At 38.5% G+C, this 13,376-nt stretch overlaps 1 protein-coding gene across 3 annotated transcripts in view; it reads right to left on the reverse strand.

Annotated features, from left to right (window-relative positions):
• Positions 1 to 13,376, reverse strand: part of SLC44A1 (solute carrier family 44 member 1) — a 199,223-nt gene that overhangs the window by 91,855 nt on the left and 93,992 nt on the right. The window lies entirely within an intron of this gene.

Below are 13,376 nucleotides of genomic sequence, written 5' to 3' on the forward strand. Positions count from 1 at the left end.
AACTACCTTTCTTGAGTGTCTGCCATAGATGTGGCTATATATATATATATATATATATATATATATATATATGTATATATATATATATTTTTTTTTTTTTCTTAAAGAGTCAACTTTTAATTATAACTAACCAAACCATGTCCAGGGACATCTCCAAACAACCAAACAACAGAAACATGACAAAATTCTCCTGTTGAAGAAGCCAAGTATCTTGGCCCACCCCAGCATTTCTGAGGGTCAGGCCAAGAGCAGCCCATTTCCAGGGCTGGTTCTATACCCATGCAAGTTTATCATCCCTGCAGAAGGATTGGAGATGGACCCCTCTTTCCAACACACTGGGGACTCAGAAAGTCACTAGGTGGAGGGGCTCTCCTCTCGCCCCATACATATGTTAATTATGTGTTTACTTTAACTTGATTAAGCAGGGGCTATTACACCTCCTTTACAGAGGACGAAATAGAGGCTAAAAGATAAGATATATAACTTGCCCAAGATGACCCAGCTACTAGGAAGGAGAGCTGGAATTGAACCCTAGGTGTCTCTGACTACAAACCCTGCCTCAGCTACACATGACGTCCCTCTTTCCTATGCTTCCCATTACTAAGTATGTAAAAGGACTGCATACAGCACATATGTTTTCAGACAATACGTTACTTTTTCCTTATTTTAAAGGCAGTAAATAGTAACTGTAAATAAACTGAACAAATTGATCAAAGAATTCTCAGCTTTCAGAGAGTTTAAAACAAGCTCAAATTTAATCCTAGGTTGGTTATGCAAACAGCCATCTATTTCTTGGACTGCGTGGCTAATACAAATCTAAATAATATGTAAAAGTCGGATGTAGTCCAGCCAATCCTTGATAAGTATTATTTTACTGACCTGCTGATTTTGTAATACAGCAACGAGAATACTGTCAGGTTCATTGTAATGATAAATACCATTAACTGAGAAGACCTAGGCTCTAGTCCTAATCTTGCTAAGGACCTACTGCACTCTACCATGTAAACTGTTTATATTTTATTAATTGCAGTTCCTACCAGATTACTAATTTGGCCAAATATTTTATTATTAAATATAAATAGAATAGCTTTGTGTTTATATTATAGCAACAATGAAGTTTCACATGGTACCATCCTGGAAAAAGTTTAAAATAAAATGTGAGGTGAAAATGGCAGGTCTTAACATTGAACTAATTATAGAAATATCATGTGAGGATGTAAGAAAGAGCTAGAAGAGACTACAGAAAAAAGATTTGCTGGGATAACAAACAAACTTGAGAGTGGTTTTATTTCATTTATACCTTATCCTGTCAACCAAAAGAATTTTTAAAAAGCCACAAACCTGCATTTAATTCAGTAATGCTGCCCCCAAACCAGCAATAAACCTGCCAGGTATTTAAATATGTCAGCTGTAGGGGCTCCTGGATGGCTCAATCAGTTAAGATCTGACTCAGGTCATGATCTCCCGATTTGTGAGTTCGAGCCCCGTGTTGGGCTCCCTGCTGACATGCTGACAGCTAGGACCCTGAAGTCTACTTCAGATCCTGTGTCTCCCTCTTTCTCTGCCCTTCCCTCACTCACACTCTGTCTCTCTCTCTCTCAAAAACAAACAAACATTAAAAAAAAAAAGTTAAAAAAAATATGTGGGCTATATATATCATACGTCATAAAACCATGTAGCATCTATTTTATATAAAGATAATTCAAGTAATTGGACAATGTAAGATCTTTTTAAAGAGACGTTTGAAAGTTACATGGCACTTAAGTTTCTTCAGCTTCTTAAGACAGACTCACTAGGAAATTAAGTTTCTGAAACTGTTTTTGAACATTCTTTACCATTTTAATGACTTATTGTTGTTAAGTTAAGCATGAATATTAAATATCTAACTCTTCTAAAATTAGTCTTTCATGTTTGAAGATAATGCCACTAGATTCCATTTACAGCAGTTTTAGAGAAAACATGGCAGCGGTGAAAAGCAAACATTTTAGATTAATCCTGAAATATCCGGGAGTCCTACTATAGGATTGCTCATGAAAAAAACCAGCCACTTTGCCAATAACCGCAGAGCACCCAATGTGATCATCAACTTCCTGATCTGAATGGTCAACTTCTTTCTTTCAGAGTCCAAGATGGAATCGATTTACACAACATGAAAGGCCCTAACTAAAGCACTGTGTCAGTGCTGTCAAACACACTGCTTCTGCTGAATTCAGTGAACATAATCTCCGTCCCCACCCTTTCTTCATTTAAAAAAGGAGGTCAGCAGGTGCAACAGAGTTCAATTTTATAAATACTTTCCCAGGATAATGCTCAATGAAAGGATAATAGCCTTATCTCTGATGGTATTCTGGGACACAGGCCAGTACTAAATAGATCCTGTACTAAATAGATTAAAAGAAAAAGATCTTTACAATGTGTTAGTAGCAACAATCAGAAGAAACTTTATAATGCTTCCTGCTCAAAAGGTTGATGGACAGAGAAGCCTCAATGAAGAACATTAAAACAACCCAGTAATGGCAAACATATTACAATTGTTTTTCTTTTCATGTTTGTTAGCTAATGCATTTTCAGTGAACACTTTTAAGGTGTTTTTGGTTTTTTTTTTTAAGTGAAGGTATAAACAATACTTAGCACAAGAGGTTTGGTCAGAAACTGTAAGACAAAGTTTTTCTTCTAATGCAAAAGGCAGGGAAAACCATACTTGAGTAATGAAGTCTAAAACCAAAAACAAAAGCTTATCTAAACCACACCAGAGGCAATCCATGCAATTCAGCCAGTGTTATTCAAAATGAGTGATCTTAGGACGCCAACTTGGGTATATAAACATTTATCTTGGTAAACAGTTGCTATAGTCCCCAGAATGTTTAACTACTATAATTTTTCAAGTGCCTTATAATATTCAATTATTTATTCTTTAGCTCAACATCACTTATAAGAACTCCCTTAAGAGGGATGTTTCCATCACCATGCTCCAAACACTACAGATGAAACAAAATAAGTAATACTTCCAAGGCCTTATAAGCAATCACTGACAAATTTAGAAATAAAATTCTCTACTCTTAGGCCACAATGCTTCTTCCGCGCAATTCCTAATAATCATAATCAGACAAATATTCAATAAGCTCCTGGGCAAAAAAAACATACATTCCACAGATACCTCGAAAACAACATGTTTGGGGAAAAAAAAGACATCTCCATCACCCACTCTCCAAATCTGCTCTGCCTCCTTTCATGTATTTTCCATCCTTGTTAATGGCTCTACCATCCGTGAAATCCCCATGAATTTGAAATGGAAAGTCATCCTATATCTTCTTCTTTATTCATCGTCTTCATATATCCTTCAAGACACTTAAGAAACCAAGTTCTGACAACTGGATCTTTCTATGAGTTATCTATCTCAGACCTTTAAAATCTCTTATTGGTTCAAACTACTCTCCCAAAGGGTTTCTCCTCTATATGCTGCACACAGTCTTGAGAAGGGTCTTTGTAAAATGGGCATTAGTTGTATCATATTCCTGCCCTCAGAATAATTTCCAACTCCTTGGCTTCAAAGCTCTCCTAAAGCAGGCCTCTACCTAGAACTCCAGCCTCATCTTAACATAATAAACTACTTACGGGGCACCTGGGTGGCTCAGTTGGTTGAGTGTCCAACTTCGGCTCAGGTTATGATCTCACAGTTCATGAGTTCAAGCCCCGCATTGGGCCCACTGCTGTCAGTATGGACCCTGCTTCTGATGCTCTGTCCCCCTCTCCCTCTCTGTCCCTCCCTCACTTGTGCTCTCTTTCTCTCAAAAATAAATCAAAAAAACATTAAAAATATTAAAAACAAAACAAAACATAACTACCTACAATTCTTGCTGTTTAACAAGCTCTCAGGCTTTTTCACATGCTGTTCCCTCTGCATGGGCTGTCCATTCCTAACTACCATCTGAGTGTTCAGTTTGAGCAGAATTCTACAAACTACTCAAGCCTCACCTCCTCCAGTAAGCCTTCTCTGATGCACCCAAATCTACTTACTGCTTCATTCTATTATAAAACTTAGCATATTATTTTGCAATTTTTTAGCTTACATATCATCTCTACTTTTAGAAAGTGCACTCTTTTGAGAATTGGGACCTTATGTCTTCAAAATATGTGGGACCCCTCTCTCCTGGTACATAGGCAGTACGTCAAGAGCCATACAACACACATCCTGATTGAAAAAAAAATATGAAATAACTATTTTTAATCTCTTATTTTGGTGTTATGTGTTATACATAATGTTTATTTGCTTTTCACTATTCACTATAAATTATACTATATAAAACAGGACTTCTCAACCCTGGTATTTTGAGCTGGGCAATTCTTGGTTGTAGGGGCTGTCCTGTGCATTGCAGGATTTTTAGCAGTATCCTTGGTCTCTATCCACAAGATTCCAGGACACTCCCCCCACCCCGCAACCCTTCACTCAGTTGTGACAACCAAAAATGTCTCCTAACACTGCTAAGTGTGGGGAGTAGAAAGTTGGGGGGGGCATGCAGTGGCAATATTACCCTTAGTTGGGAACTACTGGTCTAAAACACCAATTTGAAACAAAAATACAAAATGGGGTTGGTAAGTTGGAGGCTAACTCTTGCTGTAAAATTCTGCTTGATTTGCAGGGCACCTGGGTGGCTCAGCCAGTTAAGTGTCCAACTCATGCTTTGGGGCTCAGATCATGATCTCATGGTTGCTGAGGTTGAGCCCCACATCAGGCTTGGGGCTGGCAGTGCAGAGCCTGCTTGGGATTTTCTCTCTCCCTCTTTCTTTGCCTCTCCCTGCCCCCCCCCCCCCCCCCCGGCCTTCTCTTTCTCTCAAAATAAATAAACATTAAAAAAATTCTGTTAAACAAAACATAAATAAAATAACATTTTGCTTGACTTGTTATCACAGTATTATTTGTAGGATATACTAAATTAAGAGAAAACATACTTTAGAAAATTGTAATTAATAAAAATCTCCCAATGCAGAACAGTTTTTATTATGAAAAACAAATTACATACCTATATGAGGTCCAATGAATTTAACCCCTTTCTCTCTAACTAGGAAAGCATATATATGTACATGTATGTGTGTATATATAGAGAGATAGATAGATATATATATATAGATATATATATAGATATATATCTATATATATATGCAGGAAGAATGCAATTTTCAGTAGCCAGTAAAAAGTATGGACGTATTTGAAATTCCCAAGAAGCCCCCATTAACCAGCTGGTGGTGTGACATTATCTGTCAACTCCTATTGGCACATACTACACACACAATAAATATTTGCTAAGTGAATTAACTTTGGAAATCTATGTGCAAGACTTCTAGGTATTGTGGAGGACAATGAAAAGTTTGTCTTCTATTATGCAAGCTGCCTAAACAAGGGGACCATACCTTGTCTTTGTTTCTGTGCCACACACTTGATGGGTGTTGTTTTTTTTATTTTATTTTTTAACATTTATTTATTTTTGAGACAGAGAGACACAGAGCATGAACGGGGGAGGGTCAGAGAGAGGGAGACACAGAATCTGAAACAGGCTCCAGGCTCTGAGCTGTCAGCACAGAGCCCGACGCGGGGCTCGAACTCACCGCGAGATGATGACCTGAGCCGAAGTCAGCCGCCTAACCGACTGAGCCACCCAGGCGTCCCATTTAATTGTTGAATGAAGGAATTATTTAAAATTACACTATCAAATGTAAGGATTTTTTTTTTCCCTTGCTGGTTTCTGAACTTGGAAGTAATTAAATCAGTTGCTAGGGTTGATCATTTTCTTTATTTATAAATGATATCAAGTCCAATCTTTTGATTCACTATAAGAAAAAGAATCAATACTAACTCTGTGGTTTAAGCTGTATTGTTACGGACTGGTAAGAAAGAGGGTAATATACTGATCATCTATTGATACTAGCTTTATTTATTTAAAAAAATTTTTTTAATGTTTATTTATTTTTGAGAGAGAAAGAGAGACAGAGAGTGAGTGAGGAAGGGGCAGAGGGACAGGGAGACATAGAATCTGAAGCAGGCTCCAGGCTCTGAGCTGTCAGCACAGAACACAACACGTGGCTTGAACCCATGAACCGTGAGATCATGACCTGAGCCGAAGGACGCTTAACTGACTGAGCCACCCAGGCACCCCTATTGATACTAACTTTAAATGTAACACCCAGATAATGATAACCAAAGGCTTATTTATATTCACGAATTTTATCTGATGCATCACATAATCTTTGAGGTTTTCAAAGACAGAACAATGATCACTGAGAAAACACCCACCTTCGTGGCTCTACTCAAAGCATTAACACGGTGTGAACGGTAGGTCATAAACCTCTCAGACTTCCTACAAAATACGGTACACTGAAGAAGCACTCACTAATGGGAGTGATTTCTCACATGCTATAAAAGGGACACAAAGAAGGAAGATAAGATTTCTGCCATTTTACTACTGTGTTAGGGAAAACAAATTAGAGATTATAAAAGTTTGATAAGAGTAATGTAAAAGATAATAAGTTATTCCATGTAAAATATTAGCACCCACTGAGACCATGCAGTGGGCCCACAACTTACAGGTTGTTCTCATTTCTAAACTGCTATTTAGACTTTAGATTGCAAGTGGAAAGAATAAAATGACCTGCAAAGCATCTGGCTCTGTGCATGGCACAAAATGGGTATCAATGAATGGTATGATGAAACAATGCAGGGCTCAAGCCTGATTGATCTGAACAACAGGGACAGTGGAGAAAAGCAAGGGATGAACTATGGGCCAGACTCAGAGTGGGGAGAGAGGAAGGGAAGGGACTGTCCAAGCAGGCATGACCTCCCTCTCCCCACCTCCTTCACTGCCTCACATGGCCAGGCTGGGTTCAGATGAAAATCTCATATAAAGGTGAAGTTGGCTTCAGAGGGAGGGGCATTGTATACATTATTTGAGTTTCCAAATAAATAAAGTAAGTAAGTAAGTAAGTAAGAAGGAAACCTGTTCACCAGAAACTGGAGGGAAGTAAAATGAGAGACGGAATTCATGCTCTGCTGAGAATAACTCAGGTATAAGCTCTCACCAGATGTTTGCAGTCTTCTCTGGAGGGTACAAGGTTAGGAAAGAGGAAAAACAAGAGGGCTCAAGAAAAGAAAAGGTTATGAATATTCAGGTGGATAGTATGGTTAGGAAAGACAAATGAATGAATAAGATGGATTATTGAGAGATGAATAAGAAGATAAAGGTTCACGTCAATTCTGGTTAGAATGAAGCTAAACAATTTACCCGCTGGTGGCAACGGACAGAGATTCAGAAGCGAGCAAAGGATACAGTGTGCTGAGAGAATGAGAAATTAGTAAGTGTCAATAGGGAGGAAGGGAGCAGCCCAATCCATCCTTCTTTCAAAAAACATGAAGAGCTCCTATGTGAGGTAGGGCCTGGATATTCAGAAAGGAAGAGCATGATCCTGCCCCACAGGAAACTCATGCACACTACTGCCAGAAGATGATAAGGAACCAAAGACGCTTAGTACAGAGTCCTTGTGATACTTGCCAATTTTAATTTTTTTTTTAGTTTCTAAATTTTTTACATGTTTATTTCTTTTTGAGGGGAAGGGGAGAGAGGGAGACACAGATTCCGAAGCAGGCTCCAGGCTCTGACCTGTCAGCACAGAGCCCGACCCGGGGCTCAAACCCACAGGCTGCGAGATCATGACCTGAGCTGAAGTCGGACACTTAACCAAGTGAGCCACCCAGGCACCCTGTCAATTTTACTTTTTCAAAAGCAATTTTTAATTTATTCTCTAGCATCATATTTATATTTGTATCATATAAAAACTACAAACCAAACTAACAAATTGTACACTTGCACACCTACCACACAACTCACATACCAGAACTTCGACTTTTACGTTCATCTAAATTCTTCTGCTCGCCTCTTACAGCTCTTTGTACTATGGCAGCATCTCCACACAACCAATCGAGTGTCTGGCTACTTCTTCTAAATTTTCTGTGCTGGTCAGACATATGCCACAGAGGCGCTCTACAAACTTCAGGGTCCAAGAAAACAACTCCTCTTTCTTGTCTACAAGAAAGAGTTAAGGCAATATTTTGTTTCCTAATAAATACATTTCTTACAAACATTAGTCTAGGAACCTAAGTTAGCTTTCCCTTAAAAGATTTTAAATAATTTGGAAAGGTAATAAAAGTTCATACAAATGGATAGTTATAAATACTAAAAAAGCACTCTCAAATGTTGTCATGGAAACTTAAAACTCTTTGAAAATGATTTGTATTATCTTCCTGTCTGGTAAGAAAAATGTTATTTTACCTTACAGTTTTTTTAAGTTTATTTATTGAGAGAGAGAGTGCACACACATGCAAGTGGAGGAGGGGCAAAGAGAGAGGAAGAGAGAGAATCCCAAGCAGGCTCTGTGCTGTCAGCATGAAGCCTGAGGTGGGGCTCAAACCCACAAGCATGAGATTGTGACCTGAGCTGAAATCAAGAGTTGGGCGCTTAACCCACTGAGCCACCCAGGTGCCCCTACCTTATGTTTTCAAATAAGGTTTAAAATTATCATTTAAAAAGTTACTACCCCAGGGGCGCTTGGGTGGGTTAAGCACCCAACTTCAGCTCAGGTCATGTTCTCACAATCCATGGGTCCGAGCCCCGCATTGGGCTCTGTGCTGACAGCTCAGAGCCTGAAGCCTGCTTCAGATTCTGTTTCCCCCCTCTCTCTCTGCCCCTTCCCATTCATGCTGTCTGTCCCTCTTTCTCAAAAATAAACATTAAAAAAATTAGAAAAAAAAAAGTTACTACCCCAAACAGGATTTTTCTCTTTCATCTTTTTAATTATGGTAAAATACAAATAATAAAAAAAATTACTACCTTAACACTATTTCAGTATACACTTCGGTAGCATTAAGTAGATTCACATTGTTGTCCAACCATTACCACTGTCTATCTCCAGAACTCTCCATCTTGCAAAATTCATACTCTTACCTCAAAAAACAGTAACTCCCCATTCCTCTCACCCTGTAGCCCCTGGCAACTACCATTCTATTCTGTCTCTATGAATCTGACTACTCTAAGTACTTCATATAAGTGGAATCATACTGTATTTGTCCTTTTGTGACTGACTTATTTCCCTTAACAATGTCTTAAGGTTCATCCATATTGTAGCATGTATCAGAATATCCTTCCTTTTTAAAAGAACTGTGGTAAAACACGTAATATGACATTGACCATCTTAACCATTTTTTCAGTGTATAGTCATATTAGCTATACGCTGGATACACTGTTATCCAACAGATCTGTAGAATTTTTTCATCTTGCAAAACTGAAATTCTATAGCCAGAGAAAACCATCGCCCTATCTGTCTGTTACTGGCTTATTGCACCTAGACTAACAACTTCAAGGTTCATCCATGTTGTAGCATATGACAGGATTTCCTTACTTTTTAAGGCTAACATTCCATTGTATGTACATACCACATTTTCTCTAGCGATTCATCCATCAGTGGACATTTAGGTTGCTTCCCTCTCTTGGCTATTATGAATAATGCCACAATGAATATGAGTGTGCAAATATCTCTCTGAAATCCTGTTGTCAGTTCTTTTGGATATACACCTAAAAGTGGGATTTTTGAGTCATGATAATCTATTTTCTAAACGACTATTTTTAAAAGCAGGTTCACAGCAAAATTGAGAGGAAGGTACAATGGTTTTCCACATACTCCCTGCCTCCACGCATGCACAGCCTCCTCCATTACAACATCCCCCACGAGAGTGGTACATTTGATATAACTGATGAAACTACACATTGACATATCATGATCACTCAAAGTCCACAGTTTACATAAGGGTTCACTCTTAGTGTATGTCCTATGGACATGGACAAATATATAGTGACATATATCCATTATTATAGTATCATACAAAGTATTTTCACTGCCCTAAAATCCTCTGTGTTAATTCTATTTTTAATTTTTTAAGGAAACTTCAAACTCTTTTCCATCGCAGACATACAATTCTATATTTCTACCAACAATGCACAAAGATTCCAGTTCCTCTGTACTCTCACAAACATCTGTTATTTTCTGTTTTGTGGTGTTTGTGATTTTTTCTCAATAGAAGCTGTCCTAATGGGTGTAAGGTGGTATTTCACTATGGTTTTCATTTGCATTTCCCATACAATTAGCATGTTGAGCATCTTTTCATGTCCTTATTATTGGCCCATCATATATCTTCTTTGAAGAAATGTCTATTCAAGTCCTTTGGCCATTTTTTAATTGGGTTGTTTATTTGTCTGTTTCTTTCCTTCTTTCTTGTTGAGATGTAGGAATTCTTTATATATTTTGAGTATTAACCCTTTATCAAATAAATGAATTACAAATCTTTTCTCCTACTCTATGGATTACCTTTTCACGCTGCTGTGTCCTTGGATGCACAGAAGTTTTATATTTTGATGTAGTCCAGTCTACCTATGCTGTTTCTTTTGTTGACCGAGCTTTCGGTTCATATCCAAGAAATTATTGCCAGTATAGCGTCATGAAGGTTTCCCCTATGTTTTCTTCTAAGAGCTTTGGAGTTTGTTCTTACATGCAGACTCTGTCATGGATTTTGAGCAATTCCCTCTTACAGATTTGGAAATTCCCCACTTAAACCTAAATTAGCTCTTGAAGATATTCCTCTCTGATGTGTATAAGTGAGGTCAAAGGGCCTGTGCATTTTCTAACAGAAATGTAGCTGTTAACAACGTGTGGATACAAATAACTATAAAAACCATCTGCTCCTTCCGAATCAATGTGCACCTCAAATGATGGAAAGACAAAGAAGGGGAAAAAAGATAATGCCAAAAGACAAAGAATTCTCTCAGATACAGTAACACTGGAATTAAATCTTACCAGGTCCAGTTTTGTTTTTTTGTTTTGTTTTTTTAACGTTTTTTAATGTTTATTTTTGAGAGAAACAAACTGTGAGCAGGAGAGAGGCAGAGGGAGGGAGATACAGAATTCGAAGCAGGCTCTAGGGTCCAAGCTGTCAGCACAGAGCCCGATGCACGGTCAAACTCACGAACTATGAGATCATGACCTGAGCCAAAGTCAGACGCTTAACTGACTGAGCCACCCAGGCACCCTTTACCAGGCCCAGTTTTAAGTCACCAATCCAAAGAATAATCCAGAATTTTTTTAAGAAATTAAAAATTTTCAACCTAGGGTTACTATTAAAATAAAGGTACTTATATCCCTCCACCAAAGGCTCTCTTCTCTATTATAATTTCATAGTTTTCTATTCCCTTTTAAATATTTATCTTCTCTATCCTCCACTGCTGTGTTTCTTGATGCTGCCATTATTAATACTTTTTTTTTATGCCTAACACATTGACTTATTTTGCAAACAGCTGCCTGAAAAGCCTAAGGGTGCCTGTGTAGTTAGGCACCAATTTAAGAAGTCTGTTTTCTGGAATAATATTTATTCATTAATATTCTTGAACACCTGCTTTGTGTAAGACTGTGAAAAAAACAAAGCTGCAAAACTCACCAGAAAGGTCTTATAAACTGGCCTTAATAGGCCATATTCAGTATCATAATCACTTAGAAGGATAATGACCTGGAAATAAACATACCAGCAAGGCTGCATGGGGCATTTCTCCCCAGTGGATCATCACAGCAGGCAATACGGTCGACAAGAAACTAACTCTCTTCTGGCCCTCCAGCTGACATGTCAGGTTCAAGGGACCAAGACTCACACCCAGTGGGTTCAAGAAAACGTGTTAGAAGATAGTTTGACACTAGATTATAGCTTTGAATGCCAAGGTAAGATATATAACGTTTTATTTTATTTTGTGACCTCTGATGGCTTCTGAGTAAGGGATTAATATGACTAAAGCTCTATCAATGTTAATATGGCAGCAGTATGTCAGGGGCTAGAAGCAGAGAGAGACTAGAGGCAGAAAGATTATTACCTTCCATTGGGGGAATAATAACATTAATAGTAATGATATAACAGCAGTAACCAATACTTATTATTTTTTTTTTTTTGGCAATTTACCATTTGCCACACACTCTTCTAAGCATTTTTCATGTCTGAGGTCCTTATAACAACCCTGTGAGGCAGCTTTAGTACAAATATTATCTCCTTCATAAATGGGGAAACTGAGGCAACCAGAGATCACATAACTTGCCTAAGGTCTCATGGCTCGTAAGTGGTAGGACCAACATTTGAACCCAGATAATCTGGTTCCAGAGCCTATACTCCCAAGCCAACTCAACACCACCACCTCCCAAAGTGCACCATGTATGCTCACCTTGCCTAAGATTTCAGAAAAACCCGTAAGGGATAACTCATTTCTCCCTAAGAAACTTGATAATGATAGGGCCGACAGTTCTAGTATTAGACTCAGCCAATCAGTCTGTGTGAGGATATCATGTGGGAATAAATGAGATCTTGAAGAGTCGCTGGTACCTCTTTATTTAGTGCCCACCAAGTGCCAATCATTTGTGCATCATCTCATCAAATCCTCACAACAATCCTATATGATGGGGGCGTTGTTTTTAATCCACTGTTTTCAGATGAGGAAATATGGGTTCAGAGAGGCTACGCTCTCTGTCCCTCATTACAGAACCAGCTAACGACAGCAGCAGAAGTAGAATCCAGAGTCATATTAATCTCATGTGCTTCCTACTACCTTACACTGAGGCCTGGAGCAGTAGTGACAGGAACACTGCCAGTCTAGAAGGCGGCAGTCCTTCTGCCCTCAAAAGGCCAGCAACCCCCTCAGGAAGACTCTGAAGCTGCTTAGGGGTGCGTGTGTAGCTGCGTTCCCAGGCTATCTCTCTGCCCAGCTAGAAGTGACACCAGGCGGATGCTGAGTCAGCTGTTGTTCCAAGGAACCAGAACCAGCCTGTAAACAAGGCGAGGCCAAGGCAGCTCTGAGGACTCCAACACACAGAGCGCAAACATCAAACCCCATGGAAGTTCACAAACACAGGCTATCAGTTTGTGGCCCTCCAGGAAGAGAGGTTATAAATAACATTCTCTGAAGAGAACTGAGGCGAGTCAGAGGGAACTGAGGATAGTACCTGGAAATCAGAAACCCAAGGGAGCGGAGTTAGGTTAGAAAATTGACTATGCTTGTTTTCTCAGCTAATTCCCATATGTTTAACCTCAAAGTTTCTCAAAACTTTACTCTTAGAAAAATGGTTATGAGATAATATTAAATTAAAAAAAGCAAAACACACCAACACAATTGAAAGATGGTGGACTTTTGGTATTCATTTTCTTTTCCCTGAATTTTCCAAATTTCCTGTAACAGACATATATTACATTGTTATCCAGGGACAAAAATAAAATACACTAATCAAAAATTTTTTAATTCGTATTTAGG

This window comes from Acinonyx jubatus, chromosome D4 (assembly GCF_027475565.1).
Source record: "Acinonyx jubatus isolate Ajub_Pintada_27869175 chromosome D4, VMU_Ajub_asm_v1.0, whole genome shotgun sequence".
Lineage (NCBI taxonomy): Eukaryota > Metazoa > Chordata > Mammalia > Carnivora > Felidae > Acinonyx > Acinonyx jubatus.